This window comes from Paroedura picta, chromosome 3 (assembly GCF_049243985.1).
Source record: "Paroedura picta isolate Pp20150507F chromosome 3, Ppicta_v3.0, whole genome shotgun sequence".
NCBI lineage: Eukaryota > Metazoa > Chordata > Lepidosauria > Squamata > Gekkonidae > Paroedura > Paroedura picta.
Genome location: NC_135371.1, coordinates 11,239,742 through 11,258,016, shown reverse-complemented (window position 1 = coordinate 11,258,016; position 18,275 = coordinate 11,239,742). Strand labels below are relative to the sequence as shown.

The following is an 18,275-nucleotide window of genomic DNA, read 5'->3' as shown; positions in this document are numbered from 1 at the left end:
CTGTCGTCCCCTTCTTCTTTTGCCCTCGATCGCTCCAGGGAGTCCTTCCTTCTCATGAGGTGGCCAAAGTATTGGAGTTTCCTCTTCAGGATCTGGCCTTCTAAGGAGCAGTCAGGGCTGATCTCCTCTAGGACTGACCGGTTTGTTCGCCTTGCAGTCCAAGGGACTCGTAAGAGTCTTCTCCAGCACCAGAGTTCAAAAGCCTCAATTCTTTGACGCTCGGCCTTCCTTATGGTCCAACTTTCGCAGCCCCCTTCAAGGATCACTGCCTTGCCGTGGCAAGGGGGCTTCAGTAGCTCAGTGAAGCTATGAGCTATGCCATGCAGACGGACAGATCCTAGCAGAGACGGACAGATCCTAGCAGAGAGCTCTGACAAAAGGTCATTCACTGGAGAAGGAAATGGCAAACTATTCCAGTATCTTTGCCATGAAAACCCAATGGACAAGTTCAGCAGTGCTTATTTGTGAGCAACTAAAAACTATCCCCCTCCCTGCCTGCCCGGCGCAGGCAGAACCAGGAAAACGTGGTCGGGGAGCTCCACCCACCGCTGTCAGGCTGGCCTCGCAAGCCAATAAGAAGGGAGGGAAGGCAATTTGGGATTTTTTTTTTTTTGCAGGTTCCCGGCAGGCTTTGCAGCACAGTCAATGAAGTCGGGTGGCGGTCTGGGTTGTCCAGTGGCCGGTTGCGAATCTGATCCCATCCGCGCCTCGCCTAAGACCGGGAAGGGGGCTGCAAGGATGGACCGGGGAAGGGGAGCTGGATCGACCATCCGGATCGTGCAAGAGAGCCGCGTTGGGGGAACTCCCGCGCCGGAGGCGAAGAATCCCTCGTGCCGGGGATCGTGCGTGTGCCGACTGCTGCGGATGAAGCTGATCAGGATCGCCTGCAGGGAAAGCCGGGACCCGGGATCGCCTGCAGGAACAGCCCGCCCACCCCCTCTTCTGGTCGCCCCGTTTCCCGCAGTCTGCCGCCGGAAGGTAGGAGCGCCCGCTGCGGGACCGATCGTAGCAGAGCCGATGCAGCGCTTCTGTTAGCGCGCCGCGCCCCTGGCGATCGAGGGTCCGGGCACGGTGGCACCACGCGTCTGTCCCGGACTGCCGGCCGCCCTTCGCAAGGAGAGCGACCTTTTTTGACACACACCCTACCAGCCACCCCCACCCACCCACCCCCCCGTCTGCAGTTTAGTTGCGCAAACCAAGCATGGCTTTTCAAAAGGAAAAAGCGGCAATGCGCATCACTTCCCTTATTGGGCAGTTGCTTGCTTATATTCTTTTTAAATTGGAGTTCGCGTTCTTGCTGGGGATTGTAGCCATTGCTGTACAGAGGGTGGGTGGGTGGTGTGCGTTGTGCGTTTCCAGCAAAGCCTGGAGAAAAAACCGTCTTCTTACTTTAAAGGTAAAGGTATCCCCTGTGCAAGCACGGGGTCATGTCTGACCCTTGGGGTGACGCCCTCCAGCGTTTTCATGGCAGACTCAATACGGGGTGGTTTGCCAGTGCCTTCCCCAGTCATTACCGTTTACCCCCCAGCAAGCTGGGTTCTCATTTTATGAAGGATGGAAGGCTGAGTCAACCTTGAGCTGGCTGCTGGGATCAAACTCCCAGCCTCATGGGCAGACAGCTTCAGACAGCATTTCTGCTGCCTTACCACCCTGCGCCACAAGAGAAGCTTAACGGGCTCTTCCATGCCAAGTCATGTTTTGGGCAGGACTCTGAAAAGGCAGCATCGGCTCAATCCATATTTCTCGCCATGCCTTGAAAAGCTGCGACGACCCATTTCTGCACATCGGGTCTCTATTCAAGGCCAAGGTTGTTTTCTCCTTGGCAGCTTTACCTGCTTGCTGTGAATGGGCCCAGACTGCAGATCTCCGGGTGTGGGCAGAATTTCATCCTGCCTGCTTGGAAGAATTGGGAATACTTCCCTTCTTCTTGTACATGGTGTGTCTGAACATGCAAGGAGCAGCTTGTCCCTGCCTGCAAATTCTCCTTCCTGTCTTGGTCTGCAGTTATAGTAGAGGCTCCCCATCCTTTGTGTTCAGCCCGTCATCCATGTGTGCGCATAACAGTCTTTTGCTGTATCTCTGTTCTAATGATGCTCATCTATCAGTGTTAGCTGCGGAATTTCTTCTTGACCCATCGTGGTTAACATTTGGGCCGGGGTGAGGAAGGAGCCCCTGGGAATCTTTTCAGCCTTCATGTATTCTCAGTTCGTAAATAATCTTGTGTGTGAACAAATGAAGTGGCCAGGTTTGCAGATGACACCAGGGTAAATGGGGTAAAGCTGAAATCGACTGCGGAAGGGGCGGTTGCTCAGGGGTAGAGCCTCTGCTTGAAGGTCCCCGGTTCAATCCCCGGCATTTCCAGTTAAAAGGTCTGGAAGAAAAAGAAAAGTTGGTTGTTAAGCCCTGCTTTTCGCTGTCTGAAGGAGTCTCATAGTGACTTACAATTGCCTTCCCTTCCTCTCCCCACAACAGACACCCTGTGAGGGGGGTGGGGCCGAGAGAGAAATTGCTTTGTGAAAACAGCACTATCATGGCTGTGACAAGCCCAAGGTCACCCAGCTGGCTGCATGTGGGGGAGGAGCAGGGAAGCAAACCCAGCTTGACAGATTAGAAGCTGCTGCTCTCACCCACTACACCAAGAGTAGTCAACCTGTGGTCCCCCAGATGTTCATGGAGAGCCAGTTTGGTGTAGTGGTTAGGAGTGCGGACTTCTAATCTGGCATGCCAGGTTCGATTCTGCACTCCCCCACATGCAACCAGCTGGGTGACCTTGGGCTCGCCACGGCACTAATAAAGGTGTTCTGACCGGGCAGTGATATCAGCACTCTCTCAGCCTCACCCACTCCACAGGGTGTCTGTTGTGGGGAGAGGAAAGGGAAGGTGACTGTAAGCCGCTTTGAGCATCCTTTGGGTAGGGAAAAGCGGCATATAAGAACCAACTCTTCTTCTTCTTCTACAATTCCCATGAGCCCATGCCAGCAAATGTTGGCAGGGGCTCATGGGAATTGTAGTCCATGAACATCTGGATGCCCACAGGTTGACTACCCCTGCACTACACCACACTGGCACCCTGAAGGTCGTGGGAAAGTGCCTGAAACCATGGAGAGCTGCTGCTAATCTGAGTAGGTTAATTGTGAAGGACCAAAAGTCTGATTCAGTATAAGGCAGCTTCATGCTAAAAAGCTGAACAGAGATATTTTCAAATCGGATGAGCAGTTGACAGTAAAGCAAATGAGGTACAGTGCAAAGTAATGTACATTGGGGCCTACGGAGCCACTGATGGACATCAGAACTGGTGGTGACTGACGGGGGAAGAAGTCTTGGTGCTGCAGGGGGGAAGTGCAGCAGTGGGAGGGGGGAAGGGAAATTAATTGTATGTTTGGGGTTATTAGGCAAGGGATCGGAGACAAGGTGCTGTAGAGGTGGAAGGGTGTGGAACAGGGCCACCCAAATCATTAGTGGTTTTCTTCATTTGTGATTTTTACATTAAGAGTCAAAAAGGTATGCAAAGCGGCACAGGGAGCTGGTTTAGGTAAGAATGGCGCCCTCTAATCTGGAGAACTGGGTTTGATTCCCCACTCCTCCTCCACATGCTGTCAGGTGACTTTGAACCAGACACAGTACTGTCAGGGCTCTCTCAGCCTCACCTCCCTCACAGGGTGTCTGTTGTGGGGAGAGGAAGGGAACGCAATTGTAGGCCTCTTTGAGACTCCTTAATTCGAGAAAAGCAGGGTATAAAAAACAACCTTCTTTGATATGGAGCCGGATTATCGGTTTATCAGATTCAGTGTTGTATGTTTTGGAGGAGCAGCAGGTCTCCAGGTTCTCGAAGTCTGCTGCATCACCTGCAGATCCTATTTAAGTAGAGGTGCTGGGGATGGGGCCTGGGACCTTCGGCATGTAGAGCAGATGCTCTTGTGCAGAGTTACATTCTCAGCCCTCCCTTGAGAGAAGGTTATAGAAATTGGTCACAGTGCAGGGGGGGAAATTAGCAAGAATCATATTGTCACAGATTATGTGGAAACACATAAATCTGGCACAGTCTGGCTCCTGCACCACCTCCACCGCCCATGTTCTGCAGCTGGGCCAGCCCCCACCCTTGCTCCTCCTTCCTGACAGGAAGCCAGGAGGAGACTGGAGGCCGCAGCTTGGCTGGAGGAGGAATGGGCGTGGCTGGTAAGGGGCGGTGCTGAGGCCCAGCCATGCTGCCATTCCTGACCCGCGACTGGCACACTCATTACCGCTGCCATTCCTGACCATTTACTCGGGTGAGACAACAGGCGTCACGTCCGTACCCATTTCCGTCTCAGGGGGCGCCAGTAGATGTGTTCCCACATTAGTAAACCCTTCTCTTTGCCCCTTTCCCTGAATAGTAGAAATCACAGGAACCCAGTGTGGTCGCTAGGCAGCATATTTAGGATGGGCCAGAGGAAGGATTGGTAGAAAACTAAAGCTGACGTATGGTGACCCCCCCCCCTTGGGTTTTCAAAACAAGAGACAATCAGAGATGGTTTGTCACTGGATGCCTCTGCACAACAGGCCTAGGCATCCCTGGTGGCCTCCTGCTCAAGCACTCTCCAGTGCCGATCCTGCTTAGCTTCCAAGAATGGGTGAAACCAAACTAGCCAGGGCCCTCCAGGTCAAGGATATAGTTTTCTGCAATACACAGCTTGGTGTAGTACAGCCTTTCGCAACTTTTTTGCCATCAGGAAACCCCTGAAACATTCTTGAGGCTTCAAGAAACTCCAGAAGTGGCACAATTGTGCAGAATATGGTTGGAAAGCATAGCTGTGTACATACCCACTTGAGGCCTCTGCCCTCCCCACCCACTCCAGGCCCATCCTTGGCCATTTTGGGAGGGTGGGTTGGGTTGATATGACCATATATGCTCATATCACCTGGTAAATGTTAAAACAGATTTAAAATATATATCCTCTCTCCCTGATCTACCAGCGAGTGTTTGCAATGGGGTACTTTGCCCGCCCACTTCCTGTGTTCCTACGGGGGACTGTTTTCACTGACGCACTCTGTCCACCCTGAATTTCTGCCTCCAGACAAGGCAACTGGGGTGGAAAGTTTCCGCCACACGTGGGGGTGGTAAGGGCTGTTTTTTCCTGTTTAGGAATGTGGCAGTATTACCACGTTCCTAAAGGAAAAACAATACCCTAGGTGGCTCGGTAGTACTATACAGTGGAGCCTCCTGGGGCATTTTGTGTCCTTCCGGGACACCATAGTCCACCCAGGGCCGGGTGGAGAACAAGATGCAATGAGAACAAGATGCAGTTTAATAAAGATAAGTGTAAAGTTCTGCATCTGGGTCAGAAAAATGAAAAGCATGCCTACTGGATGGGGGATACGCTTCTAGGTAACACTGTTGTGGATTGTAAACTAAACATGAGCAGGCAGTGTGATGCAGCAGTAGAAAAGGTGAATGCCATTTTGGGCTGTATCAACAGGGGCATCACATAAAAATCACAAGATGTCATAGTCCCATTGTAGACGGCACTGGTCAGACCACACCTGGAGTACTGTGTGTAGTTCTGGAGGCCTCACTTCAAGAAGGACGTAGATAAAATTGAAAGGGTACAGAGGAGAGCAACGAGGATGATCTGGGGCCAAGGGACCAAGCCCTATGAAGATAGGTTGAGGGACTTGGGAATGTTCAGCCTGGAGAAAAAAAGGTTGATGGGATATGATAGCCCTCTTTAAGTATTTGAAAGGTTGTCACTTGGAGGAGGGCAGGATGCTGTTCCCATTAGCTGCAGAGGAGAGGACACGCAGTAATGGGTTTAAACTACATGTACAACGATATAGGCTGGATTTCAGGAAAAAAATTTTCACAGTCAAGAGTAGTTCAGCAGTGGAATAGGCTGCCTAAGGAGGTGGTGAGCTCCCCCTCACTGGAAGTCTTCAAGCAAAGGTTGGATGCACACTTTTCTTGGATGCTTCAGGATGCTCTGGGCTGATCCTGCGTTGAGCAGGGGGTTGGACTAGATGGCGTGTATGACCCCTTCCAACGCTATGATTCTGTGTGATTCTGTGAGAAGCCGGGCCTGGACAGCCTGACTCTTCCCTGCCAGACAGGCCTGGCCCAACCTAGGCCCTGATGACCCCTGCGGCCTGGAAGGGAATGCGGGAAGAATCCACATTCCCTTGCTGTGGGGCAACCAAGGGTCTGAGTTGGGCCGGCCCCAGGCCAGTGCCAATATAGTCTGGAAGCAGGGATTAGCTCCACAACCAGACAAGCTCCGGCCTGGGCCTAATTCCCCACACGGAAAAGGTCCCTGGGAGGCTGAGAGAACTGCTCTTCACAAACAGCTCTAACTCGAAAGCTCACACCTTGAATAAATCTTTGTTGATCTTAATGGTGCTACTGGACTCTGATTTCATTGAGTTCTAACAGGACTGAGACTTGCCTAAGGTCACCCAGCTGGTTGCATGTGGAGGAATGGGGAATCAAACCCTGCTCTCCAGATTAGAGGTCACCACCCTTAACCACAACACCAAGCTGTCTTAGAGGAGTAGCTGTAGTAGAACAGCTAAATTTGAGTCTAGTAGCACTTTCGGGACCAGCAAGATAACCTGAAAAAAGGAGCTTTGACTCTCAGTTCAACTCACATTAGATTCAAATGGGAAGCTGTGTTGGTCTGAAGTAGCACAATAGAATCAGAGTCCAGTAGCACCTTTAAGACCATTAGATTAGGCACTGAAGGCTTGAAGGGCTACAGACATATTCATGGGAGGAGAGAGATCCAGAACCTTGACACGATGAGAGAAAATACTGTCAAAATACCAAATAGTTTGGATTCTTAAGTGCCAGCATTCTGTTCCCGAGCGCATGAATGGCCACATTCTTGTTGCATTTTCCCCCTTATTCCCCTTTGCTGTCAGTTAATATGTTACGAAAGTCATGGTTTCGTTTTCACGAAAAGCAAGCTGCAAGCAGCCCTGTAAACTGGTGCCTTTCCAGTGCAGCCTGCTGAATTGTTATCACATTTGTAGATTATGGAATGATTTCTTGCAGCAGCACATTGGAATCCAGGCTTTTTATATGTGAGTTTATTTATTTTATTATATATTTATATGTGCCACCCTCCCCTGAGGCTCTGGATGGTTTACATAGAACTTAGTGAACAGGGAACAGTACAGATAACTTAATAGTTGTAAACAGTAACAATACAGTGACGACAATAGAACAGTGTGGTTGAGCAGTAGAACAATGGTGAGAACAGTAATTTAACTACAGCATACTGATGGCCCCGTGGGTTGGACAAATCGGTGGTGATTTTCGTGGCAAGGAGGCTTGGGGGCCAATGGAAGGTGATTTGTTCAGATCGACCTCAACCAAATGCCTGGTGGAGAAGCTTCCTTTGGCAGGGCTTGTGGAACTGTCCAAGTTCCGCCAGGGCCTTGGTCTCCTCTGGGAGCTCATTCCACCAGGTGGGGTCCAGGATGGAGAATGCTCTGACCCTGGTTGAGGTCAAGCGAGCTTCCTTGGGGCCAGGGATCACCAGGCAGTTGGAGATAGCAGAGTGTAAAGTTCTTTGAGGGCAGTCCCTCAGGTACACTGGGCCCAGACCGCGTATGGCCTTAAAGGTCAGTACTAGAACCTTAAGCCTGATCCGGAATTCGACTGGAAGCCAGCGCAGCTGTTGGAGAATGGGCCAAATGTGGGCCCTCCATGGTGTTGCGTTGAGGACCCTGTCCACTCCATTCTGGACCAGCTGTCGTTTCCGGATCAGAGTTAAGGGCAGGCCTGCATAGAGTGAATTGCAGAAGTCCAGTATAGAGGTGACTGTCATGTGGATCACTGTGGCTAGGTGTTCCGGGGCCAAGTAGGGCACTAGTAGTTTGGCTTGGCAAAGGTGATAGAATGGCAGCCTCTATTGAGAGGGAGGCATCGAGAATCATGCCCAGGTTCCTGGCGGAACTTGCCACTGATAGCTGCACTCCGTCCAAGTTGGGTAGGCACGCTTCCTCTCTTGGACCCTTCTTACCCAGCCACAGGACCTCCGTCTTTGAAGGGTTGAGCTTCAGACGACTCTGCTTGAGCCACCTCGTCGCTGCTTCCAGGCAGCTAGCTAATGCTTCTGGGGGAGAATCAGGGTGGTCAGCCATCAGGAGAAAGAGCTGGGTGTCATCGGCAGATTGGTGACATCTCAGCCCAAACTTCCGCACCAGTTGAGGAAGAGGGCACATAAAGATGCTGAATCAGATTGGAGAGAGAACTACTCCCTGAGAGACTCCACATGCAAGCTGGTTGGTGGCTTGATAAACTCCCTGTTGCTACACTCTGTCTGTGATCCTAGAGAAAGGAGATCAGCCACTGAAGGGCAGTCCCCCTAATCCCAGGATCGGCGAGGCAGTGAGCTAGAAGCTCATGGTCAACTCTGTCAAATGTTGCTGAGAGGTCTAATAACACGAGCAGTGCCGACTCACCCCAGTCCAACTGGCGACATGATCCATCAGTGCAACTTGCGCTGTTTCTACCCCATGGCCAGGCTTGCAAACCGACTGAGCTGGGTCTAAGACAAGCTTCTTCCCACAATGCTGATGATTGGTCCTACCAATATCCTCCGCCTTGTGCCTTTCAGTTTATGTGCAGATAGAGTAAAGCAGGCCAGAGTAGTACATGGAATTTGTAAGTGGTTGACACTGATAATCATCTAGGAAAATTTGGGCGGCGCCTGGGCCGCTGGCTCTCCCCCACCCCCGTGTCAAGTGCTAGAAGAACTCACAACGTACTTCTGTAATAAGAAAGCTTTATTGGAAAGTTACTTCCGTCACCATAACTAGCGAAGTCAAATCTGCCCAACAATACAAATGCAAACCCTTTTCAAGAGAATTCTCCCGCCCAAAACTTGAAGGTTCCCAAGGGGGAGGGGGAAGAGCTCCAGGTGCCCGGCTGGGCAATTAGCCAGAGAGTGTTACTTCTAGCGCGTCCTTGGACCGCTTGGCGCCCACTGACAAGATAACCATTATTGTTACATAGAGCAGGCCTCGCCGGCCGGGTTCAAAAAACAAATAGTTCACAGCAAATCATGATAACAAATACACAGCAGACAGCTTTCGTTTTCAGGCAGACAGCTAATATAATGGGACAGGGTTACATAGGGGCCCAGAAGCAAAAGGTAAAACTCAGTCTAAAAAAACATGGAACGACTTAGGTTATTATAAAAACATGGCAGAGAACAGGCACTGATCCTGACACCCCGGAAGCGGTCCTCAACGAGGAAAAGGTTGGGGACCGCTGGTTTGGGGTATCTGTTGAAGGGATGGTTTGCTGTTCCAGTCAAGTTTCCAAATTAGTTTCCTGAAGTTACCAGCCTGTTAAGAAAAAAAAAGGTTTCCTCGTCCACACCTGCACCCAACATTTAAACCAATCATTTGTGGCCGAAAACAGGGCGGGCGGAAAGCAGACTGTGTTCTTTGAGTAGACCAGGGTTTCTCGAGGGCCCTGGAAGGGTTTCCCAAATGGGTGGGAGTTAATTAACTTTTTATATATTTTTAATTGGTTAAACATTTATCGGGTGATATGACTATATAAGAGCCTCTTGTGGCGCAGAGTGGTAAGGCAGCAGACATGCAGTCTGAAAGCTCTGCCCATGAGGCTGGGAGTTCAATCCCAGCAGCCGGCTCAAGGTTGACTCAGCCTTCCATCCTTCCGAGGTCGGTAAAATGAGGACCCAGCTTGCTGGGGGGTAAACGGTAATGACTGGGGAAGGCACTGGCAAACCACCCCGTATTGAGTCTGCCAAGAAAACGCTAGAGGGCATCACCCCAAGGGTCAGACATGACTCGGTGCTTGCACAGGGGATACCTTTACCTTTATGACCATATATGGTCATGTCATCTCCTCCCCAAATGGCCAACAATGGGCCTGGAGGGGGTGGGAAAGGGAGGGGCCCTGGGTGGGCGTGTCCACGGCTATGTTTCCCACCTATATTCTGCAGGATCGCACCACTTCTGGGGTTTCTCAAAGCCCGAAGACATTTCAGGGGTTTCTCAATGGTAAAAAGTTGTGAAAGGCTGAAGTAGACCATTGGCCATTTTCTGGGAGCTCTGCTGAATGCCTGCTGCTTTCTGTAGACCTTGAACTTGCTCAACAAGACTTAAAACCTTAAAGGAAAGCAGTGTGCTCAGGAATTCAGATAAGTGATCCAGACCTTGTACTCAATTGAAAACACATTAGTGTCTCCATGCTTAGCAGCCTAGATGCATTTCAAGCCTTCCTGTAATCCATTTGCATCTCAAATATACCTGCCCATGTGCGTTTGGGGATGTGACTACCATGGGTAAGCAGGATTCTTCATTGAATTTTCTCTCCTTGCACATGACACTTGGGGGTTACATGATCATATCTTCGACCATGTGCCAACAGGATCTTGCCTATATTGGTCACCAGTTTCAGTAGGATAGGGGTGTCTGGCTTAAATCCCTCTTAACCCAGCCTGGTCTGTGCTTCCCATGAGCTGGCCAAGGGTTGGGGGGTCAGAGAGATGGGGAAACCTACGGCTGGGGTTACCTGTCTGATAGTGACCTCAGTATATACTAACCCCAACACGGCCTCCGCTTCAGTGTAGGAGCTGGCATTCCCCTGTTCCCCAACTGTATTATTCCTCACTTTCTCATTCTCTGGCAGACCCAGTTCCTTCCATCTCCCTCCTCCTAACACGTAACCTTGTTCTGCTTCCTGCTTTGGTGTCCATTGCTCCAGCTTTGTCAGTATTTTAGAAACCAAGCACTTTGTTCTCGTGCTAGTAGCTTTACGTTTCAGGACATCTACACAGCACCTCTGGTTCATGTAACAGAACCTCTGGGCCCTCCTGGGGGTGGGTTGTATTCATAGAATCATAGAGTTGGAAGGGGCCATACAGGCCATCTAGTCCAACCCGCTGCTCAACGCAGGATCAACCCAAAGCATCCTAAAGCATTCATGTCTTCCGCTTCATGGGTTCTACTGCATCTACTGTAACATCCCTGGCAGAACAATTTACTCTTGCAAAAGCTCAGTCTTTGGCATATGATTTGTTTGAGTGTAGAATTTGGGGAGTCACTGATTACAGAATTTGGAAAGTTGGACATGTTTCAGGCCTTGATTGTGAATTGTTTCATATGCACATTCGTTCTCTGAGGCGTGTGACAGAATTGTGTCACCTCAAGGCAGGTTCCAGGTCTGAGGAGCAAAGAGTTTAATGAGTACCATAAAAGTGTAAATCTAGCTTTGAAACCAGAACCGAATCCATTGTTCTCTTGTTTTTTATTTCCTCTTCTCTGTTCAGGTGAGACATCTGCCTTGTCAAGGGGACAACCATTTGCCCTCAGACTTCCCCTCCTGAAGTACCTCGAAGACATCATCTTTGTTTGATCCTAAAATATCTGAATTGCTTCTGCTATAAAGGTAATATTTTTATTTTTCTGAGTTGGTGGTATGAGGTCCAGTGTGTTGTAATAATTGAGGGAGGGGTCTTTGTGATCCACACTGTTTTGAGGAGATCAAGAGCTTAGTGGGCAACTGTTGTGTAAATTTACAGAAACGAAATCCATCTGGGTTGACCCCCTTCCTAAAGTCAAGGATTGCTAGTCAATCCACAAACCCACCTCAGTTGACCAAGGCTATAAACACAGGGCAGGCACAGTGTAAAAAATTCTTACATAGTAGTAAACTCACATCAGCTTGGGCTATTTGGTGTATGGTTAAGAGTGGTGGCCTCTAATTTTCCAAGCCAGGTTTGATTCCCCACTCCTCCACATGCAGCCAGCTGGGTGACCTTGAGCTAGTCACAGTCCTGTTAGAGCTGTTCTCACAGAGAAGTTCTCTTAGAGCTCTTTCAGTCCCATCTACCTCGCGGGGTGTTGTTGTGGGGAGAGAATGGGATGGGAAGGTGATTGTAAGCCGCTTTGAGACTTACAATTATTGGACTGAGAATAGATGCCTCCCACAAAGGCGTGCCTTTACTTCCCGTGTAGAGGCACGTAAGAACTGGAGGTAGATCAAAAGGAGTGAGACCCTGCAATGAGAGTGCGCCTACCACATGAAGGCTATACCAAGGTCTTCAGTCCTACAATTCTCTGCAAAGGCAGGATAGTTTACCATTCTGGTCAAGGTGACTGAGCAATATGCTTTCAATTCAGCAGCACAATTTTTTTTTCCTTGCCGTGCTAGATTTCTGTGTGCAATGATTCTTTTCCTGACCTTGACCATTCCAGCCCCTGAAGGCTGTTACTAACTCACGAGAGCCAGCATGGTGTAGTTAGTAGTTAAAAAGCAGCAGATTCTAACCTGGAGAAACAGATTTGATTCCCCACTCCTCTACCTGCAGCCAGCTGGGTGATCTTGGAACTGTCACAGTTCTCTCGGAGCTGTTCTCACAAAGCGGTTCTTTTACAGATCTCTCAGCCCCACCTATTCAAAATCTATTTGAGGGGCAGGATTTTTCTCCCTCTCCAGATCTCTCGGCCCACCCTACGTACAATTTGGCATTGCAGATCGGTCCTCATAAAGGTCTTCCATGGTTTTGTTTGGGGGGGGGGGGTTTGTGGACCAGAACAGCTATTTGCAGTTTTTATCTTACTTGAGTTCATCTGTTTTTCTTTATTGGATATGCAGACTGGGCCTTGGAGTATGTCTCTGATATGTATGGATGCTTTGAACATGCATGTGTTGGGAATCCCCGAGAGGAAGCCATCAATATGGGTGCAGGAGGGTGCAAGGCACATCACAAGCTTAAATTGTTCTCAAGCATTGGGGATGTGGAAGGTGGCATGCTTCACTTCCCGACATGTCCTGCTGCTGGCTTGAACTTAGCTGGTGGCAGAGTAAGCAGAGGCCATTGGTGCACCTTGCTTGGATTGATAAGATACCCTCAACCAGCCTTGCCTTTTCCCAGATCACAGTGATGCATTAAGAGGTATGTCACCTGGAGCTTTCAGTATACAAAATCCTAAACCCGAACCAGGGATTTTTAAAGAATCCACCGTCAGAAAATGTTTACCTGATCGATACCTGACCTGGATAATAACTCAGGCAAGTGTGATCCTGTCCGATCTTGGAAGCCTAGCTGGGTCGGCCCTGACTAATACAAGGACCAAGCTCTATGAAGATAAGTTGAATGTTCAGCCTGGAGAAAAGGAGGTTGAGAGGGGACATGATAGCCCTCTTTAAGTATTTGAAAGGTTGTCACTTGGAGGAGGGCAGGATGCTGTTTCTGTTGGCTGCAGAGGAAAGGACACGCAGTAATGGGTTTAAACTTCAAGTACAACAATATAGGCTAGATATCAGGAAAAAAATTTTCACAGTCAAAGTAGTTCAGCAGTGGAATAGGCTGCCTAAGGAGGTGGTGAGCTCCCCCTCACTGGCAGTCTTCAAGCAAAGGCTGGATACACACTTTTCTTGGATGCTTTAGGATGCTTTGGACTGATCCTGCGTTGAGCAGGGGGTTGGACTAGATGGCCTGTATGGCCCCTTCCAACTCTAGGATTCTAGGATTCTATTTGGATGGGAAGACTTCCCATGAATATCAGGGTCGTGACACTACGTGCAGGCAAGGGCAAAACCACTTCCAAACGACTGTTGCCTGGCAGCCAGACAATCGTAGGATATCTTGGCCATATTTCATCATACATGCCATGCGATAAGTAACTAAATAATGCCTGATTTCTTTAAATGTTGCATCGTTTCTTAAAGATGTTGAGGTTTCTGGATCTGAGATCGGCCGTCCAAATGTACCCCCAGTGTAGCGTGAACACCTGAATCAGATGTGCAAGCACTGTGCACGGTCAGCAGGCACGGAAGCAGAAGGGGCATGGAGGAATCAATCGGCCCTGCAGGTACGCAAGGCTTAGAACTTCTTTGGGCCAAGCCATTTTACCTTGGATAACGGCTCAAAGATCAGGTGCAGTTGCTGGATTAAACCTTATGTGATGTTGTCCGAGCCACGTGTGACTTTTTCCCCCTGTGGCAAGATAACTCTCTCACTAGCTGTGCCCAGGATTTTCTGAATTACCTACCATTGGTAGTCAGAATGTGGTTGAACATTCTGTGACATCACAGCAGTATTGGGGAGGGGCCAGGCCCTGCTCTTCAGACAGGCGGCAATGTTTGCTGTTGTCTTTGACTCTTGCTACTGTGCCTGTCTGCTTTTAGGGCCCCTGTGGCTTTTTCTTGTTCTGTGAGTCTTCCTACTGGTGGGATTTTATTGATTGTTCTCTTTTTATAATATTACAATGCCACTCCTTTTGCTCATGAGTTTGGGGCATATAAATATATTTTAAATAAAATCAGAAACCCTGCGTTCGGTCTGATGGCTAATTGAGAAACGTTGAGGCCTCCTGCAAAGGCGTGCCTTTACTGCTCTGTGTGTGGGCACGTAAGAACTGGAGGCAAATTAATGGGGATGGAGGCTGTTTTGGACAGGACCAGCTGCCATCTTGTGCTCTTCCTGGATCTTCAACCCTACATTTTTTCTACAAAGCTTAATGTTTTCTACAAGCTGTAATGTTTGATTGCTGAAGCTGGCTGCAGATAGTGACCTATGAGACCTTTTCCCCCCATGCCCATGGAATGCTTGCTCAAAGGTAGGCCAGATACAGTTAGGGTGATTGCTGCGACTGAGCTGGGGGGAGAATCGGGAAAAGAATTGGGCCTAATCTATACATGCAGCAGGAGGTAGTAGAATTGGTTGGAGGTAGAACATTGCATTATTGAATCTCCCTTGTGTAAGCAGAAAACAAGCCCTGCAAGGAACAGACTTGGTTAGAGCTTTTTCCCTGTTGGGCTGGATCTTTTATTTTTTTTAAGTGCAGGGAGGCTTTCGTGTTACACAAGAGTATTTTAAAACAGACATCCTTGACCTACAGTCTCAAGTGTTGAGATGAAGACAGCCAGAATTCTTCTTCTATCTCCTTGCACTTCATGCATTGGGGTGGCCCAACTGCAGCTCTCTAGATGTCCAGGGACTACAACTCCCACGAGCCCCTGCCAACACCCTGTGTGTGCTGGCAAGGGCTCATGGGAGTTGTAGTCCCTGGACATCTCGAGAGCCACAGTTTGGCCACCCCAGTGAGTGATACTGCCCCCTGGCAGGTGTGGGATCACCAGAGAATGCTAAGAGAAGAGTCCTGGAGGTGGGCCCCTCCAACCACGTTGTTCACCAGGCTAAGGCCGTGATGCTGGCAAAAGACTGCAGGTTTCTGCCCTGGCATTAAAGGTAAAGGTAAAGGTATCCCCTGTGCAAGCACCAGGTCATGTCTGACCCTTGGGGTGACGCCCTCCAGCGTTTTCATGGCAGACTCAATACGGGGTGGTTTGCCACTGCCTTCCCCAGTCATTACCATTTATCCCCCAGCAAGCTGGGTACTCATTATAATGACCTCGGAAGGATGGAAGGCTGAGTCAACCTTGAGCCGGCTGCTGGGATCGAACTCCCAGCCTCATGGGCAGAGCTTTCAGACTGCATGTCTGCTGCCTTACCACTCTGCGCCACAAGAGGCTCTGCCCCGGCATTTTCCACCAAATTTCAGCACTAATGGAATCTTTAGTAATTTTTAGTAAATACGCCACAAGAGATCATCCAATTTCTCTCTAAGCCAAGAAATTGACTCTCCATTACTTAACCTGGGGATTTGAGATTCCTGCTAAGTGACTGTAAACTAGACACTGGGAAAACTCATATCACTTTATCAAGCCCATCCTTCACATAAAGAACCATGAGGTAGTTACTAAATGTGGTATCTGCGATTCTTGCTAAATGACTTTCAGACTTTGAAAAGCTGATGCCACTGGATCAATGTCAGCAATTTTGTTGAATCATCTTAAAAGTTGGATTTTGAACAAATGTGCATTTGCAGTGAGTGTGCAATGGATTGTGACTATTTTGGATTTGGGGGATCATTGCAAACAGCTGTTCTCAATAATGCTTTTTATAGAGTAGGGTGGGGGGCACTGAGGATGTCAATGGAACCGGGGGGGGGGGGCGTGGCCTGGAAATGTTTGGGAACCACTGGTCTAAATGTTAGATGAAAGATTTAGTATGTATCTCCTTGTTATTTATAGAATGAATGACAGCCTTCTGTTTTGGCCCTCAGGAGCTGGTTTGAGCACAGCAGAAAATTGGCCTGATCTGGTTCAAGAAATGAGAGATGAACAGAAAAATAATCCCAACCAACCTGCACTTTTGGAAGCGTTCATGAAGAATCAGTTCCGGAGTATGCAGTAGATTCTGTCCATGCCTTTTTTTTTGGGTGGGGAGGGGGATGTGAAAATAATATAATAGTCCGGAAACTGTGCCTCTGCTTTTCTACAAGGTCTAACCAGAATAAAAGAAGACACTTCCTACACCCCTCCTTGCATGTACATTATTTCATGTTTAATGTATACAGCCAAGAGGTTCTAGAAGTCTATGGCAACATTTCCCCATCGTGATCTGGGTCCTCCTAAACTGAGGTTCTCCCTAGCAGATTTTAACCTCTGAACAAGAGCTCGAATTTGAGACGTGGAGAGGGCCATCACACATCTTTTTTTCCCCTGCCCTATCAAGGGGTACACGTGATTGACAATTTCTTCCAGAACCATTTCTAGCTCACTGTAGATCACAACATCCCGACAGAATAATTTAGCTGTGTCTACTTTCCCGGCCAACACAGCTAAGAAGGTCACACATTTTCTCAAGGTGTTCTGAAACCTCACGACTTCCACTTGCTGAGAAGCTAGCCGATGTTTTTCTGTCTCAATTGAAGAGAGTCTCTTTTTGGTGGTCTGAATATTTGTTTCAGCTTTTTGTATCAGAGACTGGAACCTCTTGGTTTCGGCTGAATGCCGGTCGACATCTGCTGAATGGTGCTCGACTTCAGCTTCAGCTTCCCTCTTTTCCTTCTGGGCAGCCTCCAGCAATACTTGACTGGTCAGAGCAAGGATACCACCTGAAGAAATGCATTGCACATCAGAGATTGTAGGATTTTTCTTTTTGACCTTAAGTGACATTCTTACTTAAGGATCCTAGAAAACTTGTGTATTCAGCCTGTTCCCCAATAGCGATCAAGCAGCCAATAACGCAATGGGATATTTGTCTGTAGAGAAACTGAACATTGTCTGCCCTAAGGAAATGAAAACTTTTTTGGGGGGGACCCCCTAGGGAGATGAAAACTGAAAACAGATTCAAATCACAGATATTGTGGCAATGCCAGAAAAACAACTAGAACTCTGTCTGGAAGACAGAGGGTTTTTAATTTAGATTACCCGCATATTCTGAGGTTAACGATAAATAAATCCTCACCACTCAATAAAAGGAGGAATAGGACACTGACTTAGAGTTGTCTCAAGGGAATCTTTCCCACAGTGTCAAAAAGAAATACTGGTATGAGCCCCCCGCATTTTCTGCTTTGTTCTAGCCCCGTGCATAAAGGGGCATTGTCGAACACATGCACCAATCTGTGGCTGCATATTGAAGAAGAAGGGGAAGCTGTTTGCCAGGAATGCTGGAAAACCTCCCCTACTACTAATCTCACTGAGGATCTCTAGATAAATTACCATAGAATTTCAGATTTCAGGGCACAGTTGGGAGGGTACAAGCTTAGGACGTAGGGGTGTAGGACTCACTTCAAGCTGCTTTGTTTTTGTTTTGTTTTTTGCAGAACAAGTAGGGAAAATGTGAAACTTCAGTATTCATAGTATGCTCAGCGAAAGACAGTCTCAGTTTGTGATTTTAGCAAGAATGGCGACTACCACTTGAGGGGCAGGGGGGTAGGGAGGCCCAGCATTTCCAGCGATCCAAGAGATCAGTGCCTGGTGTAGATCTTTGACTTTCCTTAAAACTCCCAAATTTTGCAACACATCCACCTATTGATCTTTTCATAATGCAGAGTTTCATTGCCACTGTTAGAAAATCTTGTGTTATGCAATGCCCCCTGCTTTGGAGCTTAAACACCCAATAGCAGTCAATACAAAGTCACTCACCTGAAATCGTTCCCACAATAGGGATCAGCATCATTCCAAATGCAGCATTTCTCACGGTCCGATGCATCTCAACTTGCATTCCCTTAAACGAATGCCGGATCATCACTGCTTCAAGATGCTTCTGAGCTGTTTCTAGCATCTCCATAGACCGGCTTTCCTGGCTTCTCTGGGAATCCAGTTGGTGCCTTAAATTACTGAGCTTCTGGGCCTGTGCTTGTTTCTCCTCCTCCAAGCGTCTCTTCTGGACTACCAGCTGGACAGATTTGGCATCAATAGTGCTTAGGCCCCCCTGGAGTTCTTCCAGAGCCTGGCCCATTTCTTG

General features: G+C 48.7%; 1 long non-coding RNA gene and 1 other non-coding gene across 2 annotated transcripts; both read left to right on the top strand.

Moving 5' to 3' along the window:
• The first annotated feature begins 604 nt into the window (after nucleotides 1–604).
• LOC143831509 (uncharacterized) lies at nucleotides 605–16,338 on the top strand. Its single transcript, XR_013228895.1, has 4 exons — nucleotides 605–978; nucleotides 11,283–11,401; nucleotides 13,688–13,830; nucleotides 16,087–16,338. It is a non-coding gene; the product is annotated as an uncharacterized LOC143831509 (long non-coding RNA).
• LOC143834617 (small nucleolar RNA SNORA38) lies at nucleotides 14,327–14,463 on the top strand. The gene has a single exon (XR_013229865.1). It is a non-coding gene; the product is annotated as a small nucleolar RNA SNORA38 (small nucleolar RNA).
• Nucleotides 16,339–18,275: the final 1,937 nt, after the last annotated feature.